This window comes from Sorex araneus, chromosome 6 (assembly GCF_027595985.1).
Source record: "Sorex araneus isolate mSorAra2 chromosome 6, mSorAra2.pri, whole genome shotgun sequence".
NCBI classification, from domain to species: Eukaryota; Metazoa; Chordata; class Mammalia; order Eulipotyphla; family Soricidae; genus Sorex; species Sorex araneus.
The window spans coordinates 116536211-116550559 of record NC_073307.1 but is presented as its reverse complement, the minus strand read 5'-3'; the positions used below and the strand labels follow the sequence as shown (position 1 = coordinate 116550559).

The window sequence follows — 14349 nt, the reverse complement described above, 5'->3', positions numbered from 1 at the left end:
TCCTCCCACCCAGTATGCCACCTTAAGAAACACATTTTGAAGTTTCATTATTTTAATCTGGGCCTTATATTCACAATATTGTTAGTTCTGTGGTTTATAATATAGATATACTACACCTCTATAAAGCACCAAAGCCCCTAACCCCTTCCCATCTGCCTTTTCTTATTTTTCTCTCCAATTTTTTTCTTTCCTGCCCTTATTTCTATCATTTAGGGTCAAGAGAATTATAGGCATATCCCCCTTGATACTGTCCATTCTCTTGTCCTGCTATTCCATATATGACAGAAAAGTGAGTTCATCCAGTATTTGTTCTTCTTTCTGTGATTTACTTTATTTAACATGATATCCTCCAGTTTCAGGCAAATTGCAGCTGCATAGTATTTCAATGTGTTTATATACCATAACTTTATTATCTACTCATTTGACTTTAACTCCTGCTCCCTGCATCTGTAAGTCACTGGCTAAGTTTGATATGAGCCATTTAGGTCATTGCAAGAACCCCATGATGGCCATAGTCACCTCTAGTAATAGGGCACAAAGTATTTCCCTTTTTAAATTATGCACCCAGGATACTTCCCTACTACATAGCATCTTCAGGTGCCTAAACATACCCACTTCCCTAGCATTCAGTTACAGAACTCTACCCCCATGTTCCCCTGCTCTCTGGAAGATAGACTTTCCATTTTTTTCTTGGCTCTGGGTCACAGTCCCTTTCTTTTTGCAAGTCACTGTATTGTGAAGGTACCCTGGGGGATCTTATTTATTCAAGCCCTCTTCACAGTCTCCTGCTGCCTCATCCTGCTCATGTATTACTTCTCCAGTTTTCTGATCCCTTTGTATGAACTTTGTTTTACTTCATTGACCAGTCTAGTGTGTCTACATCTGTCATCTATTTTGGAACCCATAAATTCCTATTTTCTAATCCTTTTATACTGTTAAGAATTTTTGTGACTTTGCTCCTTCTCTTTTCCCACCCCCAAATTGAGGTAGGGGTTTGGGCCCCACCCTATGGTGCTCAGGGATCACTCCTGGCAGTGCTCAGGACTAAAGCAGGATTGGTAACATGCAAGGCCTTGAAGCCTGTGCTATTTCTCTGACTTCTGCCCCTGAAAATGTAAGACTCTCTGGAATTAAGAAAAATTAAAAGGATTCTCCTGAGGTTTGTACTTTGGAGAAATGACAGTCTCTCCCTGGATGTATTCTGTTGGTTATGATTAGACCAAAGCGAACTTTAAGAACATACTTCATACTGCTAGTAGAAACTGTATGGTAGAGTCCTCTTCAGCTGATAGCTTCCTTGGCCTTCACTATTAAACTAAGTAATTACACCACTAATGATATTTCTCCAACATTTTATGTATATGTGACATATTTTTTGCACATTCCTTAATTGTGTTTTGTGGTTGTATGGTAGAATATATTTAAGCTGTTGCATCATTTTATCTCTGTTGGGCATAAAAGCAGATCCTGTGCTCACACTCACTGAAGCTGTACTCTACTCCTTGCTGGTGGGAATCCTTCCCAATTCAAATTGTTTTGTTGCCTATAAGCCCCCTTTTCTATTGAATTGTTCTCTTTCCTTCTCAGAGAGCCCGGCAAGCTACCGAGAGTATCTTGCCCGCACAGCAGAGCCTGGCAAGCTACCCGTGGCGTATTCGATATGCCAAAAACAGTAACAACAAGTCTCACAATGGAGACATTACTGGTGCCCGCTCAAGCAAATCGATGAGCAATGGGATGACAGTGATAAACCTCTTATTAACATGGAAAAGAAAAAACAGTAATATATCAATCTGCCTCAAGACATCATCTCCAGTTCTTACCTAGAGCAGAAGACATTGGGAAACTAACTCAAGGAATTTATTATCTACTTAAACACCAGAGCAAATGGTAGAGTCAGCTTAAATCTAGTTATGCAAGACTCCAAACTCAGTCTTACCAAACCCAGGTGACTCCCATTGTAGGAAATTCCCTTTGATAGAAATTAAACAGTGTCCTTGGGGAGCCATTTCTGTGGAGTTTAGTTGTAATATGGAAACATCCTTGTTTCTATCCCTCTTCTCTAGAGAACACCATTCTCAGACATACAGAAGGAAGCCCATCTGAATTTGAATTGTTAGAGAATTTTCACCATCTAAAGAGAAAGCCTCCAAATTAATTCTTTATTATCAACATCTGAGTTCACTCACCATGTGGAGCAACCAGCCTTGCCTTCCTCAACTACATTTAGCATTTTCCTTAGCAGCTGAGAACACACTTGTAAAAATTCTGTGGATTTTGGAAAGAACCTCTTCTGGTCCCAATAGAAAAGAAGGTCCTTCTAGCACTGGGCAAAGTGTCTCCTAGGGCAAACCTTCTCCACTCTGCAGGAAAGTTTAATAGCTCCTCTCATCTTTCATGAATGATAGACCAGAACCACCCATGGGCATGTATCCTATTTATTTCTTCTGACATAGGTGCCTTTCTTATTTCTTCTCTATGCCAGTATCCACTGGTGCCCTAGCCTTGGTTCTTAGCTTTGATAGAAATTTTTGTACCCCACTGACAGGTGAGAAACTATAAGTCAAATCCCCATGATTTATAAATAATCATATCCTTTCAGGGGAGCTGCAACATGCAAAAATTTCCCTAAGCTTGGGAGATAAAAAGTCAGGGACTCATTTGTGACTTTCATGTTATAACAATTTCCTATTGCCTATCCAACCTGAGTGCAGTATAAATAATGAATACAAATTATTTTCAAGTGGATTATTTTTGCAGATGTGTTTTAATCCAGTTTTGACAAATTAAAACCCTCTATTTGGTTATTGTAAATGAAGTCTAGCAGAAAATGTTTAAAACATGGAAGTTCAAAGTGCAAGCCTCAACTTTAGGGGTCAGTAGCAACTCCTGTGAATGCCTGGAGTTATGTGACATTAAAGAAACTCCTAACTCTACTAACATTGAACCAAACTGGTTACAGTTTATTCACTTATACTATCTTTCTGTACAGTTTAACTCTTTTTCCAATATCTAAATTGTAATAATGATAGACATACATAAATTTTAAAATGAACATTGTTAAAGGAGGAGCATGTTAAACTTGAGATTTCTAGACACAGCTTGTAGAGGAACACAGCTATTATGTATGAACCTTATATAAACCAGGACCATTGACTCGTAAGCTCTGATATGAAGGCATCGACTCTAAAGAGAGATAGTTAAAGTAAATACATAGGAGGTCACAGAACTGATAAATAAATGGTCTCTCTCCACTGAGGTTCCTTTGTTCTGTATGCCAGTTTCTTGGCTGATTTAGTCACTTGGGACCACACATTGCTCTTTTTTAACCTTTTCTTTTTCTCTTTTTCTTACCAGACTTTAAGTTCTTGCTCCTATATTTTATTTTTTATATTTAAAAATTATTTTAATTATCTCATTTATTTAGTGTAATAAATAAATAAAATAAAATAGTGTAAATTATTTCATTTATTTAAAAAAATTTTATTAGTGAATCACCGTGAGGGTACAGTTACAGATTTACATATTTTTGTGCTTGTGTTTCAGTCATACAATACTTGAGAATTCATCCCTCCACCAGTGCCCATTCTCCACCACCAAGGATCCCAGTATTTGTTCCTGTATTTTAAACATGCCAGTAGTATGGCTTGGAAACTCATTCCCCACCTGGAATTTTAGTGAAAGCAAAATCCCAAACCTATGTGTACTTGCTTTTCTCTTTCTGTCCCTCTCTCTTAAAGCCTCACTGTGTGATTATAGGTGTACTGTATTATTTTCATGACTTCTAATAATAAACTTTTTTTTAATTTCCTGATATTGTTGCTGGCATAATAGAATGAAATACAATGAATAATCCAGACACATTAGTTATCAATAGACTGAAACAGACACAGAATAGGATTCATGAGTGCATCCTTTCAAACAGAAGATGGAATATGAGTTATGAGTTGTCTCCTTACACCCTACCAATACACCAGTAGATACACACTCCTTTCCAGGGTTCTATCACTCCCACTCTCTCTCTCTAGCCATCGTCAGGCTCTATTTCATATTCTTTAGGATTCTTCTTCAGTGCTCCAGCTGACAGCCGCCTCTTCACACACAAGAACACTTAACAGTTCTTGCCAATTACCCTAGCTTTAACTTATGATAGACAGAATAATGGCCCCCCAACTCAAAGATGTCCATATGGTAAAACTTGGAAACTGCAAATACATTACTACATACAGAAAAAAAGACTATAAAGATGGGATCTGCTGAGGATACTGAGCTGGAGAAAGGTCCCTTATCTATCCAGGTGAATCCAGTAAAATCATATGTCCTTCCAAAAGGAAGAGGGAAAAAGTCGTTAGATGGATTGTAAGAAGAACTGGCTTGCCATCACTAGTTTTTAATATAGTAGAAGGGATCTAGAGCCAAAACACAGTGCTATTAGAACCTAGAAATGGAAACAAGGTGAGTTATCCTTCAGACCTTCCTGAAAGGACATAGATTTGTCAACATTTTAGTAGGATGGAAGCTATTTTGAACATCAGACTTACAGCCAAGGAAGCATAAGTAAGGACATTGGCATTGTTTACTATCACTATATAGTGATAATTTACTATCAAGACAATAGAATCATTATCATACAAAATATTTTTAAACATCATTATTGTCAGACAGAATATTTTCACTGTACTAAAAATACTCTATGTATGATCTACCTATAATTTATCCACCCTCAACAACCCAGGCAGGGGCTGGAGAGATTGTACAGTGGGTAAGGCGCTTGCCTTTCATGTGGTCAACCAGGGTTCAGTCCCCAGCATCCCATATGGTTCCCTGAGCACTGACAAGAGTAATTACTGAGTACAGAACCAACAGTGATTCTTGAGCATCACTGGGTTTGACTAAAACACTTAAAATTAAATTAAAAAAAAACAAATCTGATACTTTTACTACTTTAATTTTTTTCAAAATGTTACATAGGATACAGTCTATAGCCTCTTTTGACTTTTTCATGCAATATTATGCACTTAAAATCCCTCCACAACTTTTCATAGCTTGATAGCTTTTTACCACTGAATAGTATTTTCTTGAATGTACTGAAGAACCTGTTGATTGTTTACAATCAGTAGCAATTATGAATAAGGAGGAGAGGAAAAGTTCTATAATGCCATGATTTTCAGTGAACTAATATATACTTCTGAACTGTAAATTTCACATGTGGTTCTCAATTTTTCCCTTGGACTCAGCTGAGATTAGGTATATTTCTTCTCCTACAAAGAATATTGGATATGACTGGATTTGGGTATTTCTCTTCCCTCCAGTCTGTAAGGCTTTGATAACACTCTAGCATTTAGATTTTGGTTAACAAGTTTCTGCTGAGGGCAAACCTTATTAAGAAAAATAATGGTCTGGTGATATTTCTAAATAATTCCTGCAGAAAGAAGCACTAGGGAATTATATTTGATATTTATTGTGATCTCAACCTAGTTGAGATCCTAAGATGTAAATCTTTCAAAATTATAAAAAATTTGCACACTAATCTCCCTAAAATTTTTAGCTTTCAGAATTCTCCAGCAATTCATCATTGTAATTTAGGTTCTCTTATTCCAGCACGAGTTCCCACGCTTCCCCTGAGAATCTACACTCCAGTGAGATATTATTTCCTGTACTTGCTATATATCTTCAATCCATAGGTGAGGGTGGAGTTTTGACCTTTGTTCTCATCTCTCCTAAGATTCTAGAAACATCCAAGACTTTTGCTAGATCATGCTTTATTTAGTCCTGAATTTAGAAGTCACAGAAATAGCTGGGAGCAGTTTGAGCACCTGACTAAACTTCTTTGAGTTCACTCTGTGAATCAGAGGCTGGCCCAGCAGAAAAATATTATTTCTTATCTTTTAAAAAAACATAGCTATTATATAACAGGTGTGATAATTCATGGTGAATTATTTTGTATTTATTTACTATACTACCTGTTATCTTTTACTTTTTTGTGTTTTTTGTTTTTTCCTTTTTCTGTTTCACATAGGAGTGAGATAAGTACTTGTGTCTTGACTTATTTCATTTATTATAACACCCTCCAGTTTCATCCATGTTGTCACAAAAGGAAAATTTTTATCTTTTATTTAGATCTTTTATTTACTTATGTAGTATATCATTGTGTATGTAAATATGTACATATATCCAAATTATAATTGACTTAGCATTGGACAGTTGGGTTTATAAATATATAGCAATTGTAAATAGAGTTGCAATGATCATAGGAGTACATGTATATTTTCATATTAGTATTTGTTATTCAGTAGATCCCTAGAAGTTACTAGATGATATGCAGAAATTTTTAATATTTTAATGAACTCCCATAGTATTCCCCATAGAAACGGAATCAGTTTACACTCCAAGCAGCAGTGTATGAGGAATCCACACTGAAAAAGAAGGATAGTTATTTTCGTGCAAATGACAAAATCCCTAAAGACTCTACTAGTTTATTATTTCTAGTACTTTTTAAAATAAAATGGAAAGCTAAAAAGTCAACATGGGAACAGGATAGTACAAAGACTAAGATGCTTGTCTTGCATATGGCTGGCCCTAGTTCTATCCATGGCATTGCATATGGTCCCTTGAGCACCACCAGGAGTGGTCCCTAAGCACAGAGCCAGGAGTGATCCCTGAGAACAGGTGTAGGGTAAAACTAAAAAAATTAAGGAACAATTCACTGCAAAATTAGCACATTGACAATTTTCTTAGAAGAGTGGAGGATTTTTTAAAAAAATTTCACTTTTTATTGAATTAAGGTAAGATATAGTTACAAAGTTGTTCGTGATTGGGTTTCAGTCATATAGTATTCCAACATCCATCCTTTAACTAGGATATTTCCCACCAACAATGTCCCCAGTTTCCCACTGACCCTTGCCTTCCTCCAGCCTGCCTCTATGGTGGACACTTTTCTTTTTTCCTCTCTCATTTCTACCAGAAATTAATGAGTCTCTCCGGAGACCGCATAAATGTCAGAACTAGTTGTTCTTTTTGATGTGCACCAGTGCTTTTTACTTTATTGTAGTGCCATTTATTTACCTTAGCTTCCATGTGCTTTGTCAGTGGAATTTCATCTTTGAAGATGTCTTTAACTTCAATGTCATGAGGAGTTCTGTCTACATTTTCCTCTATACACCTTATGGTTCAGGTCTGATATCTAAATCCTTAATCCATTTTGATTTGACTTTTTGTGCTTGGCATAGGAAAGTGATCTGAGGGTTTTTTTTTTTTATGTAGTTGACCAGTTTTCCCAACTCCACTTGTTTAAGAGGCTTCCACTTGATATTTTTTCTCTCCTTTATCAAAGATTACCTTATCATATACCTGAAAGTCCGTCTCAGTATATTTAAGTCTATTTCATTGATCTTGGATTCTGTCTTTTTTCCCAATACCATGCTGTTTTAATTACTACTGCTTGTAGTGTGGTGGGGTTCTGAATTGTGTTAGCATTGTGGGGTTTGCAGTTAGAGTTATTTCTTGTGAGTTTTTGTGTGGCTAAGTGACTACAGTTACGATGCCTCTGTATGCTCTTGGTTATAGAAAGATGAAGAAATGTGTGGTAGTGAAGTGCTCTTAGTGGACAAGGATAATCCTGACCTGGGGAGCAAGATAGTGATCTTGAGTACTAAGCTAGCCTCTCAGTTCAGTTGCTGCCACTGGGCTCTTCACTGTCCTGGGGAGAGTCAGGTGGAGGATTTTATTTATTTGTTTGTTTGTGTTTTACTTTTTGGGTCATACCTGTCGATGCACAGGGATTACTCCTGGCTCTGCACTCAGGAATTACTCCAGGCTGTGCTTGCGGGGGACCATATGGGATGCTGGGAATCAAACCTGGGTCGGCCTCGTGCAAGGCAAATGCCCTACCCGCTATGCTATCGCTCCAGCCCCAGGTGGAGGATTTTTATGATAAAAATATAAAACATTGTTGAAATTAAGAACATATAAATGAACAGAAACACAATTCTATGTTCATGGGGTGAAAGACTTAATATTGTAAAGACGTTAAATACGGCTAAAAACTACCTATAAATTCAATGTATTCTCCATAAAAACCTCTATGAAATGTTTTGCAGAAATAATTAAAACCCCATTTATAATTTATAGCAAATCTCCAAGGACCTTAACCTCCAGCCTGGATTCAGAAAAGGAATCATCTACACATGACGAACTATAGAAAAGCTCTGGTCTGTTGTGGTGATATAAAGGGTTTTGATATGAAAGACTGTGATAGAATTGGATGACAGAGTTCCAAGGAAAGGAGATATTGGAAGTGAAACATAATAGCCCTATCATATATATCCACCATAATACACGATTTTTTTGTGTACAAAATGTAAATTATCCAATATTCTAGAACTGTATAAAATCTGGAGGTTTTATTTTTGTCCTCCCCAAAAGAGGGTAGAGTCAGCTACTCTAACATCAACATCTTTCTCCTTTCCACTCTACTCTCATCCAGTATGAGTTAGGGAGAGTTCAAGGGTTAAGAAAAAAATTGCAGTAAGAGTTATTGACCCACCTTTGTATAGATGCTAAGAGAGGTTTTTCTTGTGGGGAAGCATTTTCAAAGCAGACATTAAGGGGGCCTAATAATTTCCATATGGTTTCCACTACTAAAGGGGGAATGCTCTTAGTATTTTTGCATAGAGCATCCAGATTGGTCTGGGGTAAACAGGACTGTTACCAGTATTGTTAAATAGGGTAACATATATTCCAAAATAGGTGCTAAAGCTTGGTACAGTTTTTCAGTAGCCAAGAAAAGAGTGAGGAGGGGAATTTCCTCTTATCCCTTGGATGGTGAGGTAAATCCAAGCAGTTAGATTAATTTCCCATTTTTGACTTTGTGACAGAGACCAGAGGAAGGGATGCCATTGTCCTTCCAGGGGGATAGAAAGGTAAGGGAGATGAAAAAGAAAATGTTTTGAAATTATTATTGTTATTTTGGGTAAGAGTTCTTTAGCAAGGCAGGTGAGATCATTAGAATTATTATTATTAAAAGGCCTATTAATCCAAGAAGAATTCTGTACTTGTCCATATATTTATCTAGGGTCATCAGAATTTTCCCTCAGCACATTTAAAAAATTTTTTATAATTATGGTAACAGGGTAAATTTTATTTTCGGAAAAGTGGTAATTACTTTGCATAGGTGCTTAAAAAACTGAGGTAATAGTTTGTGATTTAAGATTTAGTTGGATTTGGGCACATTCTTCACATATGGATCTTGGGCTAGTCTGTATTAGTTCACTTAATCTCAGAGAGCTCTTCTAGGTCTTGAATGAGAAGAGCATAGGGTGGGACCACCAGATGGCTACACGTCTCAACCGTCATGTGCAGCAGAAGAATGGGGCTAACAGATTTTTCTGAGATAAATAGGAATGGAAAGTTTCTTGTGTTAGGCGAGACTGCCAGAAGCCAGGCTGGACTCCTAGAAAAGCTAGAGAAGCTTATTGAAAGGTAAAGGCTTCCAGGTGGGACACCTCTAGAAAAAAGGAACCTTGCTGGGGAGACTGGGTGTACTCTACATAGATCTTAGGTTGCAAGGAGAGGGAAGACAGAGGTATCTTGCCTTTACCATATGAGCAGCACACATGTTCATACCTAACTGGGGCTTAATGATTTCAGAAATATTCCATTCATTTGTTCTCTCAGAACTGGGGCTAAATGAGTTGAGGAATGCTCCATTCTTCTCTTTCTCAGAAAACCTGCTACCCCATCTTTCTGCCCACACAGATGGTGGCTGGGTCTTGCAACTATCTGGTGGTTCCCACCTTATACCACGAACCACTAAGCCCAAGATAAATGTCAACAAGAGGTTGAGGCGAGTTACCCCTTCCTTCCCTTCTCTTTATAACTTAAGATCTATATAAAGAATTCGTAAGGTGCAAAATAGGGCTACGTGGGGCTACCTTCTCTGATTTTCCATCCTTTTCTGGCCCTCTATATACTTTCCAGATCTCAGGGAAGGGGATAGATGGGAGGCTAGTCCACAGGAATCATACCCTGCCTCTTGGGAGGAAGATGTTTTTGTCTATTCCTTTCTGGTAATTCCTATCTGTCCCGCTCTGAACCTGACAGAAGACCTTCTCACCAAAATGGGAGTTGTCCTTTCCTGGTCACCTGATGTGGATGCTCACCCAGTCCTAATCTTGACCTTGGCCCAGTTCCATCACCAATCTCCCACCATGCCACTTCTCCCTCCTGAAGTAGTTAACCCTATGGGTGGGACTCCCTCACTGGCTGTTCACCACACCCCAGTTCTTATCCAACTGGAAGATCCTACCACCTTTCCCCACTGAATCCCAATTTCCTGTACTTGTCACTCATCATCGTGGTCCGAAGTGAATTATCCAATGACTTTTGGTCCAGGGTCTCCTAATTCCTACTAACTCTCCTGTAACACTCCTATTTTACCAGTGGAAAAAAAACAACAGTTCTCACCAACTCTTACAGGACCTCCAGTTATTAAGCTGTGATCCTCTTGCACCCAGTTGTCTCCAACCCTTATAATTCTCCTGTCTCAGATCCTGCCCTCCACCTCACATTTCATGGACTTGAACCTGAATGATGCTTTACTATTTCCTTGGACCCAATGTACTACCACTTCTTTGTCTTTATCTGGGAAGATCCTGGAATGCACCTTAAGCAGTACACTTGGCTGGTATGGCAGTGCCAAGGCTTTAGAGATAGCCACCTGTTTGGGCAAGCCCTGGACAAAGACTTACTTTTATGCCACCTACATCCTAATATTCTCCTACAATATGTAGATGATTTGCTGTTGTGTAAACCTAATTTTCATACCTCTCAGGAGTGTAGTGCTACCCTTCTTAATTTTCTAGCATCTAATGGCCATCACGTTTCCTCATTAAAACCCCAACCTGACCATTTCTTTTTTTTCCTCTGTATCTCTATCCAAAGCTGCTGTTAGCATGTCCAATTTGGACATGACATTCCCCTCCCCTAGCACATCTTTACCACCCCTCAGCCTCCCTCATCTCTGTCCTGTGTTGGGAACAGGACAACATAGGTCTGGACCACATCACCTTGTACTGTTACTCAGTCCCCAAAGGCACTCAGTCTCTCCCTCCTAGTTTTCTTCACTGCACTTCCAATGTACAAGATTTGAACTGGTTGAGGAATCAGAAGAGTTAGGTCATAGATTGTTCAGTGCTTGTTCAGACGGGCTGGGAATGTGGAAGTGTATCTGGCTAGAAGAACTTGAAATGTATGGCAGGCTTTAAGTAGGGAGGGGTGGGAGTGAAATACCTGTGCCTTTCATTGTAGTGGTCAAGAAGGGTAGTTAAAAGTGCTATGGTTAAATGTGCCTTTCTCAGGCCAGGGAGCCCCATCGTGTAGTTGATATTGGGGCCAGATAACGTTACAATAATAATAGACCAAGTTTTGGGGATGGATAGCCGGGATAAGTCCCAGATGCTTCAGAGACTAGAAGGCACCCTAAAGGGGTGGATGGATCTATTTTAGAATGGTTACCCTTGACATAGTTTCCAAATCACGCCAGAGGGTAACTGACATAAGACTAGCACCCTAGGGGTCTCCAAGTACCCAGAAACAGGAGTGAGAGGGAAGGCACGTCTCCGCATTCCTTCGTCACCGACTGCATTGGGGGGAACGGAAAGAAAAACGTGTCCTTGCAGTAGTTCCAGGCCCCAGCGAGTGTGGCTTTGACTCGGGGCCTGTGGTTAAGCAGCAAGACCACCCGGACGGTGGCTGACCAGGATGGATCCCCCGGAAGAGGCTAGATTCATCCCTGGGGCGTACCGAGAAGGCTGGAAGCCAGTAAGGGTCTCTGGACAGGACTTATAGCTCATAGAGACATCGGACCCCGCAAGAGTCCGGATGAGGTCTTGGTTCAGCCCATCGACTCAGGTCCACAATACCTAGGTAGAATCAGGCAGGCAGTAAGCCTGGGATGAGCTGCCGCTGCCCGCTATTTACCTGGTTGTAACTTGGAGTCAGGACCCGAGGACGTGCTTCCCGGGTTTGGGCATCAGATGTAAGGCCCGGGGGAGCATCAATGACAGGACAGGGAATGTATAGCATTCGGCAAAAGGCTTAATTAAGAGCTTCCGGTTTGAATATCTCTACAGAGGCCTGCAAAGTCACGCTGTGGGTTGACTGGGCGATTAACTTATTTTTTTGGTACGACCTGTCCCGGAGACTCAGGGCCAGCAGCAAATTTACAAACCGCCAGATGCCTCAGTTAAAACGGCTGTAAGAATCCTGGTGGACCGCGTCCTAGCCAGAGCCTCGCGCATGCGCCAGAGTCACTGCGCGAGTGCACGCATGCGCGCACCGGAGCCACTGCGCATGCGCACGCGCAGACCCACGGCGCATGCGTGTACGTCAGTGCCACGGCGCAAGAATGCACGCCAGGGCCCTGCCCCCTACACTTGGTAATCATGGCATCCTGTTTGGTACCCTTTCCGGACGCCGAAAACCAGAATCCAGGCTCTCCATGGGAAGACGCTTCAAGAGCGCCACAGGTTTTGCCATCCGGGATGGTATACCTGTGGGCTGCACAGTGCATCGAGCTCGCGTCATCCTACTCCGAGGAGGTAAGCCAAAAGGACTCGGTTAAATTGTCGGGTTGATGGGGCGGGGGTGGGGGTGGGGAATCCATGGGCGGAGGTCGGAAAAAGGCTGCTGCGCCAAACCTCCGCATTCGTGGCACCACAATTTCAAGATGGGGAATCAAGTTATCAGATTCCCAGTTTCCACGTATGGCTTGGCACAGATCCTGTGAAAATTTCCAGTACACACAAAGATGGAGGCTGTTAGAATCTGGCCCCTTACGTTTAAGCTGTTCTGAAAAGGAGTAAAATTGCACTGGCAGGGGTCAGAGAGATTGTACAGTGGGTAGGGAGGGCGTTTGCCTTGCACACGGCCGACCCGGGTTCTATTGCTGGCATCCTTCATGCCCGCCCCTCCCCCCACCCCACCCCCACCCCCACCCCACCCCCGCCGACCACCACCAGAAGTGATCCCTGAACCCAGTGCCCTGAACACCGCTGGTGTGACCCAAAACCAAACAAAACCAAAATGAACAAAATTCCCCATCCCTTTCGCTTACGGTGGCCAAATCTTAAGGAACAAAGAAATCCCAGGCACTGGTTCCCTGTTTAGTTTCTGGCTAAACTAAACCGTGAAGCTCCCCGCTTACGACATTCCTACAATGAAACTTCCTCAAGAGAGATAATAAACGGTGCCCCAAGAGTGTAGTAAAGAAAAATTCCTTCTTTAGAATCTTTCAGTTGTGTCCCCTCTCTGACCAGCGTATTCCAGAACAAATAACCTTTACTTTTAACGAAACGTCTCTGTAGAGAGTTGTTTTACCAACCCTGTATTCCTGCCCCTCAGGATCTAAACCTGAGGGGTCACGCCTCAGCCTCAAGGATCATGGCGCCCATTGCGAAGCTGAGTGCAATGAGGTTTAGAAGTGAACAGTCTATAATCCTGCTGCCTGGAGCTGGAGAATTGTCTTGCGTGCTTGCCCCTCCTCCACCTCCTGCTTACTCCCGCTGAGGATCCGATGAGTCATCAGTTCCAAACTGCAGAGAATTGAAAGTAGAAAATTTTCCTAAAGAACAAAACCAACCCCTCCCCACTCCTCACATACACACCTGGTGTGGACCCAGGAAGTCTAGCTCCAGCAGAGCATAGCATCCTTTGCCATTGCTTTGATTTGTTGGTGAGTTTGGTGGGAATTGCTGGCCTTGAAGCTCTACCCCTCCCCCAGTGCTACTTCCCAGACACTGGAGCCCCTGCCTCTGCCTCTGACTACACCTTTGCTCCCAACCTCAGGCTGCAGGTATTCCTGCTTCAGTCTGCAGTTGTTTCCTCTGCCCTTCCTTTTTTATTAAAAAACAAAACAAAACAAAACAAAACAAACTTCTGCTTAGTCTCTTTCCATCACGCATGTCTCTTCATCTTTTACTCTGCAATTTCACTCAGGCTCTTGAGTGGACAGGTGACACAGAGCAGTCTCAGTGTGTGGACTCCTGCTCCAGTCTTCCAGTGCTGAGGCTGTTCTAGTTCCATTACCAGCCTGCCCCCACTCCTACCGCCACACTGGATCGGGGTTTATCTTGGTCGCTCAGGCTATTCTAGTTCCATTATCACCCCTTCCTGCCTCCTGCTCCTACACTGTATCGGATTTATCCTGGTCTCACCTCTGAGGCTCTTTAGGCATTGTGTGCTGTCTGCATGCTTGAAGCTCTGTGTTGAAGTAAATCAGTAAAGTGTGCACTAGTAGTGTTCAGTGGATGGTGGAATCCCCCGATTCCATCTCCTAGTGGTTCTGTATTC

At 41.2% G+C, this 14349-nt stretch overlaps 1 protein-coding gene across 4 annotated transcripts in view; it reads left to right on the top strand.

The window, feature by feature from the left end:
- Positions 1-14349, top strand: part of LOC101554146 (vitamin D 25-hydroxylase) — a 107243-nt gene that overhangs the window by 16442 nt on the left and 76452 nt on the right. The window contains exon 2 of one of the 4 annotated variants that reach the window (XM_055143411.1): positions 12486-12599. The exons of 2 other annotated variants lie outside the window; for them this stretch is intronic. The gene's annotated coding sequence lies outside the window, so the exon portion shown is untranslated. Of the gene's footprint in view, positions 1-11961; positions 12600-14349 lie in introns of those variants that run through there. One more of the 4 variants, XM_055143410.1, reaches the window with a different exon arrangement.